Raw genomic sequence first — 14221 nt, 5'->3', positions numbered from 1 at the left:
ACCATAAACCATAAATCATAATCTTTATCCAACTACAGTGAGCAGGGTCTCTCAATTAGTTTATCATTCATCCTGAACAACAGAATATCCTAAGTATCAATTCTGAAAATCTCTGAAGTCTCAGTTCTAAAATACTGTTCTGAGAGGTCACGGGTAAAAAGGATACTCTTTTGGAAAACAATGGTAGATTTATCCACAAATGATTATCAACAGCACTTAAAACAGCCATAAATTTAATCAGAGGGTATTTCAGCATAATTAGCATGAAATGAAAGTGCAGCAAGGTTACACTGAAACTATGTATAACACTAGTTAGACTACACTTTAAATACGCTATAACATTCTGATCCTTATGTTACTGGAAAGATGTGATTGTAGTGAGAGTAAAATGGGGATTAGGAAGATTATCACAAGAGCTGAAAATAGTAGCAATAAAGAAATGCTGTAAAGGTCAGGATTGCTTAGGAAAGACTTCTTAACTATGTGCATGACATTATTGAGGACCCGGGTACAGCAAATAGGAAGGACCTTGGTGGGGAGGGGGGGGGGGGAGGAGGAGAGAGGAAAACAAAAAAAAGAGCATGAATAATTGAAGGAATACATAACTGATATCAGAAAATGGAATTAAACTGGATTACATTTGTCTGCAAGTAACTGGCCCTCTATTGTAGATACTCTATAATTCTATGAAACTTCTATCATTGAAATTCACGTACAATTTCCATTACTCCCCAAAGGGTGTGCAGTGGAACGTACCCGCCTGTGCTCATTGTCTCATTGAATCAAAACTCACTATCAACTGACACCTAAAACATCCATTTCACAACAAAGACTCAAGGGTCCAGTTAAAATTTGCAGATGGTGTGATTTGACCCAGAAATGATCGTAAATGTGATTTACTCCAGGTTAAATCAATTTTTAATTATACAGCAATGGAAAAAACCAGCTTTGTGTGAACCAGTTTCCAGTCAATAGAAACTACAGTACTGAAGTGTGTTGCTCAGCTTAATTAAAGATGCCACTTACACTGCACTGAACAAGTCTGATCATTTTTACCTGCCCTTATGCCATATCCCCTTTACCCGACCACCAGTCCCCCGCCCCATCATGTGATGACTTCCTCTCTTTATTCAATTTCATCTTGAAGGTCAATAGTGTCCGCTTCAACCACTAATCTTGATAATTTGGTGATTGAACAGCAACGATTAAGAAATAACATGTTAATGTTTTAACATATTCAGTGTAGGCTAGGGATGTGAAAGTAATCTTGGAGACTAACAAGCGAGGAAGAATTCAGTTACACAGAGAGCACAGATGTTGGCCTCTGACACAGATTATGCCCTGGGAGAAAATGCATAATGTGTTCCTACAGGATTTGAGACAGTTCAACAAAATGCGATCTTTTTAAAAAAAAATGGATATCACTTGCTGAAGGAAAACATTTTTAAAATGCAGTTTGAGTAAGTTAAATGGTTATCTACATTCATTTATTGGTCTTTAAAGATTTATTTAAATATAAACTGGTCATTTAGTTTTTCTTAACTATTCAATTACAATTTTCTGATGATAAATGAACACCATCTTTGAGTCAATCTGTTGCCATGTGTGACGATCTAATTGTCCATATCCAAGATAGAAGAGGTCATGGTATAGGTGAAGTTTAACAGATGAGAACAACATTGATAGTATCCAGTGTTCATTCATTCAAATAATATCAACATTAAGCTAGAGATTCATCGCACAGATGCATTTAATAGTCATGTTTTAGTTCTGTAAAATTATCCTACATCCATGTTTTCTCCCCAGTGATATCACTCTCCTCTCTAAATATTAACTGTTCTTCCTAAAAAATCATGCATTTGATTTTTTTCCCCTGTACTATTGTGTGAACAACCCTCTGTTAAGCCATTTTCTCCATTCCATCGGCTATTTTAACATGACGAGCTCCTCATTCTGTTTTACACATGCAATGCATGGAAGTGGATAAAAATATAAGTCTGTTGAGCATTAATGTCACTTAGTTAAAAGATCTGATTCTCTATCACGAGACCAGATGGACTCAACTTATTACATACATTGTAATAGAGGTAGCTGAAGAGATTGTGCTGGCATTAGTATCGATCGTTCAAGAGTCACTCAATTCTGGAATGGTTCCAGAGGACTGGAAAATTGCAGTTGTCACTCCACTCTTAAGGAAGGGAAGGAGGCAACAGACATGAAAAGGACAAGCTAGTGGTTGGCAAGAGGTTAGCATCCATTATTAGGAATGAGGTTTTGAGGTACTTTTGGAGCCGCATGATAAAATAGATCAACATGGTTTCCACAAGAGGAAATCTTGCCTGACAAATCTGTTGGAATTCTTTGAGAAAATAACAAGCAGGATAGAGAAAGGAGAATTGGTGGACGTTGTGTACTTGGATTTTCAGAAAGCCTTAGACAAGCTGCCACATGAGGCTGCTAAACTAGATAATAGCAACCAGAGGCTGCTATTACAGGAAGGGTCCTAGCAAAGACAGATTAACTGAATGGCAGAAGGCAAAAAGTTGAAATAAAGAGAGCCTTTTCTGGTTGGCTGTTGATGACTGGTGGTATTAGAACCATAGAACACTACAGCACAGTACAGGCCCTTCAGCCCTCCATGTTGTGCCAACCCATATAATCCTTAAAAAAAGTACTAAACCCACACTACCCCATAACCCTCCATTTTTCTTTGATCCATGTGCCTGTCCAAGAGGCTCTTAAATACCCCTAATGTTTTAGCCTCCACCACCATCCTTGGCAAGTCATTCCAGGCACTCACAACCCTCGGTGTAAAAAACTTACCCTTGATGTCTCCCCTAAACTTCCCTCCCTTAATTTTGTACATATGCCCGCTGGTGTTTGCTATTGGTGCCCTGGGAAACAGGTACTGACTATCCACCTTATCTATGCCTCTTTGTAGACCTCTATCAAGTCCCCTGTCATTCTTCTACGCTCCAAAGAGAAAAGTCCCAGCTCTGCTAACCTTGCTTCATATGACTTGTTCTCCAAACCAGGCAACATCCTGGTAAATCTCCTCTGCACCCTCTCCATAGCTTCCATATCCTTCCTATAATAAGGTGATCAGAATTGAACACAACACTCTAAGTGCGGTCTCACCAGAGATTTGTAGAGTTGCAACATGACCTCTCTACTCTTGAACTCAATCCCCGTTTAATGAAACTTAGCATCCCATAGGCCTTCTTAACTACCCTATCAACCTGTGCAGTGACCTTGAGGGCTGTATGGATTTTAACCCCAAGGTCCCTTTGTTCATCCACACTCTTAAGTAACTGGCCGTTAATCCTATACTCAGTCTTCTGGTTTGTCCTTCCAAAATGCATCACCTCACACTTGTCCAGATTGAACTCCATCTGCCAGTTTTCTGCCCAACTCTGCAGCCTGTCTATATCCTCTTGTAACCTTAGACAACCTACAACTCGATCCACAACTCCTCCAATCTTCGTGTCATCCGCAAACTTACTCACCCATCCTTCCGCCTCTACATCCAGATCATTTATAAAAATCACAAATAGCAGGGGTCCCAGGACAGATCCCTGCGGCACTCCACTAGTCACCGACCTCCAGGCAGAATACTTTCCTTCCACAACTACCCTCTGCTTTCTTCCTTTAAGCCAATTTTTTATCCAAACAGCCAAGGTTCCACTGATCCCATGCCTCATGACTTTCTGGATGAGTCTCTCATGAGGGACCTTGTCAAATGCTTTGCTAAAGTCCATGTAGACCACATCCACTGCCCTACCCTCATCAATTTCTTTTGTTACCTATTCAAAAAACTCAATCAGGCTCGTGAGGCACGATCTTCCCTTCACAAAGCCATGTTGACTATCCATGAGTAGACTGTACTTCTCCAAATGCTCGTAGATCCTATTCTTAAGTATTCTTCAGAGGTCAGTGCTGGGTCCATTTCTTGTCACATTATATATTAATGATCTGGATAACAGAACTAATGGCTTTGTGGCCAAATTTGTGGATGGTACAACGAGGGGCAGGTAGTGTCGAGGAAGCAGGTAGACTGCAGAAGGACTAGGACAGATTAGGAGAATGGGCAAAGAAGTGGAAAATGGGGAGTAAAGGCAGAGTTTGATAGGCTCTTATTTAGTTACATCAAACGTTACAGGATGAGGGCAGGAGAATGGGGCTGAGGGAAAATATATTAGCCATGATCAAATGGCACTGCAGACTCCATGGGCCAAATGGCCCAATTCTGCTCCTATGTCCTATGGCAAAACTAAACCAAGAAGACTGATAATTATTCTATTATTTTTCTACATTTTTTCAAAGAAAGTACAAACAAGTAAACAAATTTTATACTCAGTGGTCAGTTTATTAGGTACACCTGCTCATCATGCAACTATCTATTCAGCAAATCATGTTGCAGCAACTCAATGCATGAAAGCATGCAGACAAGATCAAGAGGTTCAGTTGTCCAGACATCAGGATGGAGAAGAAATGTGACCCAAATGACTTACATTGTGGATGATTGCTGATGCCAGAAGGGGTGGTTTCTCAGAGACTACTGATCTCCTGGGATTTTCACACACAGCTTACAGAGAATGTTGGAAAAATGAAAGAAGATCCAGTGAGCGGCAGCTCGATGGGTGAAAATGCCCTGTAAATGTGAAAGATCAGAGGAGAATGGCCAGACTGGTTTAAGCTGACAGGAAGGAGACAGTAATTCAAATAACCACACATTACAACAGTGGTGTGCAGAAGAGCATCTCTGAGTGCACAACACGTCGAACCTGGAAGTGGATGGGCTACAAACAAGTACCTAATATAGTGGCCACTGACCGCAATAAAAGAAAGAGGAAGGATTTCTAGTAGTGGCCTATTTTCCATTCAAAATCTCCTGAAATTTATTTCAACTACAATATGTTCCGCTAAATTTTCTTTTCACAGCATCAGGCTTAGTCATAATAAGTAACATCAAGGCCGTACTTATCACCTGAGTTTTATAAAAGCGGGCTATGTGCCCCCATCCCGTGGACAATTACTGACTTCGGATGCACCTGCTTTATTTTTGAAAAAATCAAAACTAAGCCAGGAAAAAAAAGAACTGCCAAGTTGGTACAATGACGTAATCCACCACCCTAGGGGTTACATTGACCCGGAATCAGCCGTTGTTATGAGAGCAAAGCTGTCAGCATTTGCTGTCATTAAGCCATGAAACTGACAATAACTTCTGGAGAATACTCTTGTGCAGTAAAATGCTAATGTCCAGAAGCTGAGTGATTTCCTGCTCACACATAGGTTTGCAATTTTCCAGCTGTCTTCGGTCTGTTATGTACCCCGTAACTGGGTGTCTGACCAGCAGAGAAAGAAGAATCCGTTGGAGTCTGGTGGTACCAAACTAAAGGTGTTTATTAGTAAACTACACAATACAATTTCAAAAATGCAAATATACATATAAAACAAGTTAGCAGTAATAAACCTAAAAGTGTAGGAATAATAATAAGCAATAATAAACAAGCTCTATCGATGTCTAGGAGTAAATGAATTGTCATAGGAAAGTACAGAGTTCAGTTCATAAATGCTGAGGTAGTTATGGTTGTTGTATTGAAATCGTTGGAGAGAGAGAGAGAGAGCGAGCGAGAAATAACAGCTACAGCAGCCAAACCTTCCATTGCTTTCTTAATCCGTCGTATCGTTGTGGTCATTCAGTTATGACCCCTCTATTCTTCAGCTAGTTCGTTCTTCTGTGGTGGACTCGTCACTCTGGCATGAGTGGACACACACACAAGTCCCCACCAGCCCTGCCGTTACACTGTGAGCTTTACTGACCGATCTCCTGGTTCGGTCTCCGAAGCCCCCACCTTTCTGTGGGTTCCCAACACTCAGTCAGTGTCCACTGGTGTGTCTGAAGGGTGTCTCTCCAGACCTGTCTTTTATCCCCACTCACGGGGTCTCAGCTATCCATCAACTCTGAATGACCGTGTCCATCAAATCAGGCCACTCCTGCTATCTCCTGAAGAATGTAAATGAGCAAAGCAAAGTCATTGTAGTGGAAGGTAAATAATCCAGGAAGAGTCAAAATACAGTAAATCAACAGTCTCTCTCCCCCTCTGTAGCAGATGTTCTTGCCTGGGCTTTATCTCTCTCTCTCAATAGCAGCATAGCAACAGCAATAGTTCGTAGTTCTCGGGGGGGGGGGGGGGGGGTTGGGAATGGTTAACTCTGCACCCCGTTTCCATCAGGCCTATTCATCACTCATAACAGGTGCAATCAACAGACATCACTGAACTAATGAAAACTTGAAGGGCTAAGAATTTTATGTGCATGCGGCAGTTTTATGCGCCCTGCTTGAAAGAATTTAAAACCCAAGTACCAATATCTCTATATTGTGTGTGTTAAAGACATAAGAAAAATTATTTCTGTTCCTCTATTATACAAGTACACAAACACATGAATGTCATGGGACATGAACAGTGACATCAAATAGCATGGAATTCATGCCTTGGAATTTACATTCAACCATTGGTAAAATTTATATTCTGCTCCAGAGAGATTTATACTGCTATCATAAATACAAGAGATTCTGAAGATGCTGGAAATCCAGTACAATACACAAAAAATGCTGGAGGGATTCAGCAGACCAGGCAGTATAAACAGACAAAGTTTCAGGCTGAGATTGTTCTCCAGACTGGAAAGGGAAGGGGAAGAAGCCAGAATAGCAATAGAGGAGGGGAAGGAGGAGAAATTATCCAATAGGAGAAAGGGAAGGAGGAGGGGAACAATATCATAGCAGTGGAGACTGGTGGCATGAGCATCTATTTCTCTGATTTCTGGTCATTTCTCCCCATTTTCCCATTCGGGCTTCCTTTTGATTCCTTAACTTCTCCTCCCCTGCCCATCACCTCCCTCTGGCGCCCCTCCTTCTTCCTTTTTTCTCATGGTTCACTGTCTACTCCTGTCATATTCCTTCTTCCACCCTTTTTACCTCTTCCACCCACCACCTCCCAGCTTCTCACTTCATCTCCCTTTCCAACCCACCCACCTTCCCCCTCACCTTTCACTTCCCAACTTGCAATCCTTCCCACATTCCCTATCTTTTCCAATCCTGATTATCCCAACCTGAAATGTCAACTGTTTATCCTTCCCCGTAGATACTGCCTGACCCACTGAGTCCACCCAGCATGTTGTGTGTGTTGATCTTTATACTGGATGGAGAGCCTCAGTCTGCTTAACCTCTGATTTCCACTGGACAAGTTCCAAATGATTGCTTCCATTCAGGTCCACAGAGGAATGTATGAACTAAGAGTTTGCACTCTAACCTTTATCACAGGAGAGCAGTCTCCTCAGCCCCATTTCCCTCCTTATTTACAAGTAGCATCACTGCTTATTCTCTCATACATCCATCAAGAATCCTTGCCCCGCGCCCACCCACTTTTGAATATGTTGCCACAAATGACTAAATAACCTACCAATTCACCTCTGGGGAAAAAACATTTGATCCAAGCTCACATGGACACAGGGAGACGTGCAAACTCCACATAGTCAGCACTTGAAACCCAGGACCCTGGAGTTGAGCTGCACCACCATGTTATTATTTTATTTTGCAGAAGATACCACATGGGACTTTATGTTGGGGGAAAAAAATGAGTATTATAGCCTTAGGTTATAAAAACAGAGTGCTGGAATACTCAACAGGTCAGGCAACTTAAATGGAGTTAGAAACAACATTAACATTTCTGTTCAACTGCCTTTCAACAAAGCTGCCAGATTTCAGATTTCCAGCATCTTCAGGATTTTTGAGTTATTATAATAAAACCGACAAATAATTAATAAAATAAAGTTCAGCTCCTTAAGTTTAAAGCCAAAAATTATTCCATGTAATGTAGTGTCAGCCATAATATATTCCGCACATTTTTACAATATAAGTTAAAGGGTTAAAGCCCAACCATCAATAACAATGGCTACATCCTCTAAAAGATGTAGTCACACTATTAAATTGTCCAAACGAATTGTAAGAATATTTCTCAAAGAGATGTCCACTGGAAACATAGACCTATAATTAACCATCTAATTACAAATTTCAGAATGAAACTGTTGTGCTGTGGAAGACTGGTGAGCTGAACAGCTTCAATTCAGTTTCCAGCATCATCTGACCAGTTACCGTCACAAATTAAAGAAGTCATGAAAATGAAAACAAGGTAAAATCCCCAACCCACTGAGCACCTTTCCTTAACACCGAGTTACAACGTGTCACTGCCAGGAGCTTTGGTGCAGACCGACTGCTGGGTCTCCAACACTAAACGTCACAGAGAAAGCAGAACTAAAACCACGAAAGCTGACTACCAGAAACATAGATTTGCAAATAATCTAATCAAGGGTGCATTTGTTACAATAGGCAAATGCAGCTTCGGTTGATGCTACATCAACTATGATGGTGATTCAATGTGCTGATCATTTCAGAAACAATCCTTATTGGGAACAGTGCAAGTACATAGAGAATTAATACAACCCACAATCATGCAGGGATTTTGCACTCAAACTAAATTAAAATTAAAGAGAAGTTCCAATGAAAAACCACTTTAGGCTCTTGGGGAACTCAAACCTAATCCTTCTTCCTTCCCATAAGGCAATAACCGCACCTATGGTGCTCTCCCTAGCTTTCCCTAAGACAGTAAACACTGGATACAGACGACTGGAAAATGGAAGTAATGGCTGGTTGTCAATCAGATGTACTGTACTGCCAACCACTGTTGTCTCCCAGCTCCAAAAACCTGGGTCTGATCATAACCTCCAATGCTGCTGGTATGGAGTTTGTGACCAGATGGATTTCCCTGGATGCAATGATATTCTCCCACATCCCAAAGCCAGTATCGCTCCAGTGATCTGGGGCAATCCGAAATACCGGTGCCGTCGGTAAAAATTGTGTGACTGAGCGGGTCTCTTCATGGTGCCCTGTTTTCCCCCCATCTCTCTAAAACATGTGGGTTGGTAGGTTAATTGACTGCTGCAAGTTTTCCCAGTGCATAGCTGAATGGTAAAATCTGGATGGTGGAGTTGGGCGTTGAGGTCAATGTGCATTAATTCTGAGATGTGGGATTAGTGTAAAGTGGGTGGGTAGTGTAAAGTTGGCTCAGACTGAATGGGCTAAGTACTCATGCTCTGCTGTATGTGACCATTAAATTACCCCTGGTGGAGGCTAGTGCCAAAAAAAACTAAGGCAACTGTTGCAGGAAAATATGAAGGGTAACTGATCTGCTTTGTCAGAGGCTGGTATAGTCCTGGCGGGCGGACTGGCATTGCGTCATTATAAGAAAGAAACCACACCTGAATTCCTGAAGGCTAGATGTGCGACAGAGTGTTATTCTTACTATTTGAAATTCCCGCCTGGGAACACAGGCAATATCAGTTCGAGTACCAGTTGATCTCGGCGTCGTTACGGTTCACAGAGAGAGGGGGCGAGTTCGGTTAAGCGAGGCTTGGATCAAGATCTTCAGTGATGAAACGTGTGGTGGAAAACCTTGGGAACACTTGTGGGCTCACACACGAGGCAGAGACCTCAGGAAGGACAGAGGAAACGTGGGTCATGGGCAAGGAAACACACGCTTCCTTTGGATATTGTGAAGGAAAGAGAGAACCTTGTGGGGTGTCGTCACAGTATCCTATCCCATTCCCTAAACAGGATTACCAAACTGCTTGTTCGGCTGTCTAGCACACCAACCCCCTGCTGTGTTATTTGGTGAATATTAACATAAACTTTTTGCAAAGAACCTGTGTCGAAATTGGATATCTTTTCACAAAAACTACCTGTGATGTCATTATGACGCGATTTACATTGTACACTAAATGCGTATTTTGTAATAGCAGCATTTAATATCCCTTTAATCATCTCTTCTAATTCCCTAGTGGGTTATTTACAAATCCACATGAAATAAAGCTGGAACATGTCCCAGTGTGACTGCAGTGCCGTCTGCACGGCGGCATTGAGCAAATTGTAATTGTATTCTTTGATAATCTTGTGCCAACACAAGCCAAGATAAACAAAGGCTAAAGTATTGTCCATTCAGCAAACTAGGCTAAATAGTGATATGACAACGAACAAACAAAGGAACTAAAAACAGAGCCTGCACGAAGTTGTTTTAAACTGATCACTTGATCCAATTCAGCACAGATTGTATTTTCATTTTTAGAACTGTACTTACAGCAAGGCCTGGCGGTCTCGGGAAAAGTTGTACAGGGGCGAATTATGCTGCTGAACAAGAAGCTAACCTCTGGGTGGAAGCCCCTCGGTGAAAGTTGGCGGGTCCTGTCCAGAGCCGGTCAGTCGGTGAAAGGGACCGGCAGGAAGGGCTCCCTGCAGTCTGTCCCCTCCGCTCCACACCAGCGCGTCAGGATGCCTGTTCACCGCTGATTGGCCGCCTCGATCAGCTCCGGGACGGAAACTCAAATGGTTTCATTATCTGTTCGACTGCTGAAACATTTCGTGCTATGGAAACATTTGGTGACGGTGAGGTGTTAGTACGTGACCAACCACAGATCTATCCCCTACACGGCACTGAGGACTTGTGTGTGTGAACTGTAACTTAAACAACAGTATAATGTTCCAGCGCCTTTCTTGAGGCCACGTTCACACTGTGGAGATACAGAGTGCAATTATCTGATCAAGATAACCGGTACTGGAGAACTATTTCAAAGCAATGTTTCTCTCTTTCTCCCACACACTCACCCACCCTGCAGGCGTGATATGTTATCAGTGATTACTCCTGTTTCTGTTCATTAATGCTTATCTCTTTAGTTTCATTGTTAACCTGTGTCCGGAATAATGGCCGGAAACATGAGTTAAGCTTTCCTCGAAATAGGCAAGTTTTTTTCTGTTCAATTCATTAAATAATCCTTGAGTATAAATTGTGATCATTGAAATTGCCAAAGCGTGATTTAAAAACTACCTTGTTCCATCCACAGTGAGGTCGATATCGCTTGATATGTCCCTATGAAAGGGCCTAGCAAGCAAGTTGCTTTTGGTGGTTGAAGACGAGCAACTTCTTAAAGAATTTGTGGTCAATGAATCACTGGTTTTTCCAATAGTTCTCACAGATTAATGAAATTAAAATGAGGTGAATTACCTTTTACAAGGAAGAGCAGTGGTATACTGTAGCCCTCTGGAAATTTTTATTATATAATTACAAAAGTATGCTGCTAAAGTTTCCAAAGTTGGTAAAGTCACCAGAAGTTAACAGAATACATATTAAGCTCCAAGGAATAAGTACTGGGAATATACGGGTTGTCCAAGGAAATAGTGCAGCGAGCTGGGGGGGGGGGGTGAGACATAATAAATATATTTTCAGCCATACAAGTAATTCTGAGTTTCAGACACATGACTGAGTTTGGGAGTTTCATAGTTTCTTCACTATGAAGAATATGACCAGTTGAGTCACACTACAGCGTCATATACTGCAATTAGTTTATCAATATTGGGAAACTAAGTCCAATGGTTTAGTTTGTGCTTTGTAGTCACATTTATAGTTACAGACTGAGACATGAGAAAGTTCAGCCAGGAGTGAGGATAAACAACTATGTTGGCGGCTGATTTATGTTTCCCCGTTTTTGTGACGCAAGACAAGGAATCAGGTTACAATGTTACTCAGTAGCCACTTTAATATTTATACTGTACCAGTATACCTGCTTGATAATGCAAGTATCTAATCAGCCGATCACATGGCAGCAACTCAGTGCCTTCATCAAGAGGTTCAGTTGTTGTTCAGACCAAACATCTGAATAGGAAAGAAATGTGATCTAAGTGACTTTGACCATGGAATGATTGTTGGTGCCAGGCAGGGTGGTTTGAGTATCTCAGAAACTGCAGTCTAACCAATTTCAGCTGGATAACAAATTGTGGGCAACATATGTTGGATTTGCGAACAACAACCACATCCTGAAGAATGATAAGAGTCAATAGATTACTTGATATTAAGGGAATCGAGGGATATGGGGATGGTGCTGGAAAATAATGCAGAGGTAGAAGATTCATCCTGGAAAGACTGGGGGTCTTTTCCTGCTTCTATCTCTTGGGTTATATTCTCATGTTCCTTAACCACCCATGTGAGAAAATAGAAGAAAATTAAAAAGATAAGCCAAGATAAGTAATGCAACATATTCCTCTTCAGGAGAACATTAATGAGTAAGAGCTATAAAATAAATAAACTAAACCTAAAATGATGATTAAGAGATTATTTTAAGTAATGAAGCCAGTGCATTAAGAGAATAGCAGCAACCTCAAGGAACCAGAATATGAGAACATTATTTTGTATCAAAGATAATTTCAGCAGGATTTTTTCCCATGTCATTCCCGGAAAGACAAAATAATTTAAAATCAGTTGCATACTAACTGCGGTCTCCTGGGAGACTACCACCATTGTATAGAGAAAGGAAAAGGTCTGCTTCTCAAATTCTGGCCTTTTCTTATCCTATAGCTTGAATGTAATAAATGAGAAGACAACAGAAGTTAAATCAATTATGGCAAAACGTTGCAAAATCAGAAACAGATTTAATATCACTGGCTTACGTGGTGATGTTAACTTTACAGCAACAGTATAATGGAATACACGATAAATATAAAGAAAAACTGTTACATTATATATATGTCTATTTAATAGTTAAGTTAAAATAAGTAGTGAGGTAGTGATCATGGGTTCATTGTCCATTTAGAAATGCTAAGTATACATCAAACCTAAATATAAAATGCTTTCCTGGGTCTGTACAAATTTCTTTCTTCATATTTCAATTGCAAAGAAAGTGTATGAGGAGGAAACGGGCAACTAATAGTTAAATCTTGTCCTGTTAGCTTACTTGAAGCAGCTCTCCTGTGCAGTCAAATTTTATTGATGCCATTGAAGAAAATGTGTAATTTTTTTGTAACGCTGCAGACGTACATTCACCACTGCCAGGACTCTTCCCTCTTTGCTGTAATGTTTCCATTACACTCTTACTAAGCACAGTGAACTACCAAAATCATGTCAAAACGTAAGTTATAATTCACAAAATATTAGGATCCAGCTCTCCTTAATTGTCCTTCCATATCTAATGAAAACATTTTCATGTCACTATTAAATCATTTAAAATAAATAGTTTTTAAGCATTTTCAAAGCTTAAAATAAATTTTCAAAATTGTTTATAAATAGTATAAAGCATTCTTTCATTATGATGCAGCTTATTAAATGTAATGGCTTTGCTAAGTATGTAATTCCAAAAATGTTATGAAAAACTCTTTACAGAAAATGATTTAACTGACTTGTACTACATTTGTAAGATTTCTACCTCACTTTTTATTTATATAGTTCCACCATAACAAATAGAAAGATGCATTATACTTTGAATCTGCTGTCCTTGTCTCTTTATTGCACATTTCCCTTGGCAATGCCATTTGCAAAAAAAAACAGTGAGCTTGCATGTGTGTATTAATATCACTCAGCTGTACCCTTCCACCGCACCCTCAGTTCCTCCATTGTTCTTTATAAAACCATAAGACATAGGAGCAGAATTGGGCCATTTGGCCTATCGAGTCTGCTCCACCATTCAATCATGGCTGATCCTTTTTTCCCCTCCTCAGCCCCACTCCCTGGCCTCCTCCCTGAGTCCAAATCAAGAACCTATCAGTCTCCGTCTTAAACACACCCAATGACCTGCCCTTCACAGCTGCCTGTGGTAACAAATTCGACAAATTCACCCCCCTCTGGCTAAAGAAATTTCTCTGCATCTCTGTTTTAAATGGTTGTGCCCTCTTGTCCTAGATTCCCCCACCATGGGAAACATCCTTTCCACATCTAGGCCTTTTAACATTTGAAAGGTTTCAATGAGATCCCCCCTCATCCTTCTATATTCCAGTGAGCACCGCCCCAGAGCCATCAAATGTTCCTCATATGATAACCCTTTAATTCCGGGAATCATCCTTGTGAACCACCTCTGCACCATCTTTTCTCAAATGAGGAGCCCAAAGCTGTTCTCAGTACTCAAGGTGAGACCTCACCAGTGCCTTATAAAGCCTCAGCATCACAATTCTGCTCTTGTATTCAAGACCTCTTGAAATTAATGCTAAGATTGCATTTGCCTTCCTCACCACTGACTCTACTTGCAAGTTAATCTTTAACTGCAAGGACTTCCAAGTCCCTTTGCATCTCAGATTTTTGGAATTTCTCCCCATTTAGAAAATAGTCTTCACATTTATTTCTACTAT

At 40.7% G+C, this 14221-nt stretch overlaps 1 protein-coding gene across 2 annotated transcripts in view; it reads right to left on the bottom strand.

Annotated features, from left to right (window-relative positions):
• The window catches only part of LOC140724997 (E3 ubiquitin-protein ligase pellino homolog 2), a 137732-nt gene extending 127289 nt beyond the window's left edge, over window positions 1–10443 (bottom strand). For both annotated transcript variants that reach the window (XM_073039900.1, XM_073039904.1), the window contains exon 1: window positions 10194–10443. The gene's annotated coding sequence lies outside the window, so the exon portion shown is untranslated. The remainder of the gene's footprint in view (window positions 1–10193) is intronic.
• Window positions 10444–14221: the final 3778 nt, after the last annotated feature.

The sequence above is a fragment of the Hemitrygon akajei genome, chromosome 3 (assembly GCF_048418815.1).
Source record: "Hemitrygon akajei chromosome 3, sHemAka1.3, whole genome shotgun sequence".
Taxonomy (NCBI): Eukaryota; Metazoa; Chordata; class Chondrichthyes; order Myliobatiformes; family Dasyatidae; genus Hemitrygon; species Hemitrygon akajei.
Note: the sequence above shows the minus strand (reverse complement) of the source record. Positions and strands in the feature narration are given on the sequence as shown.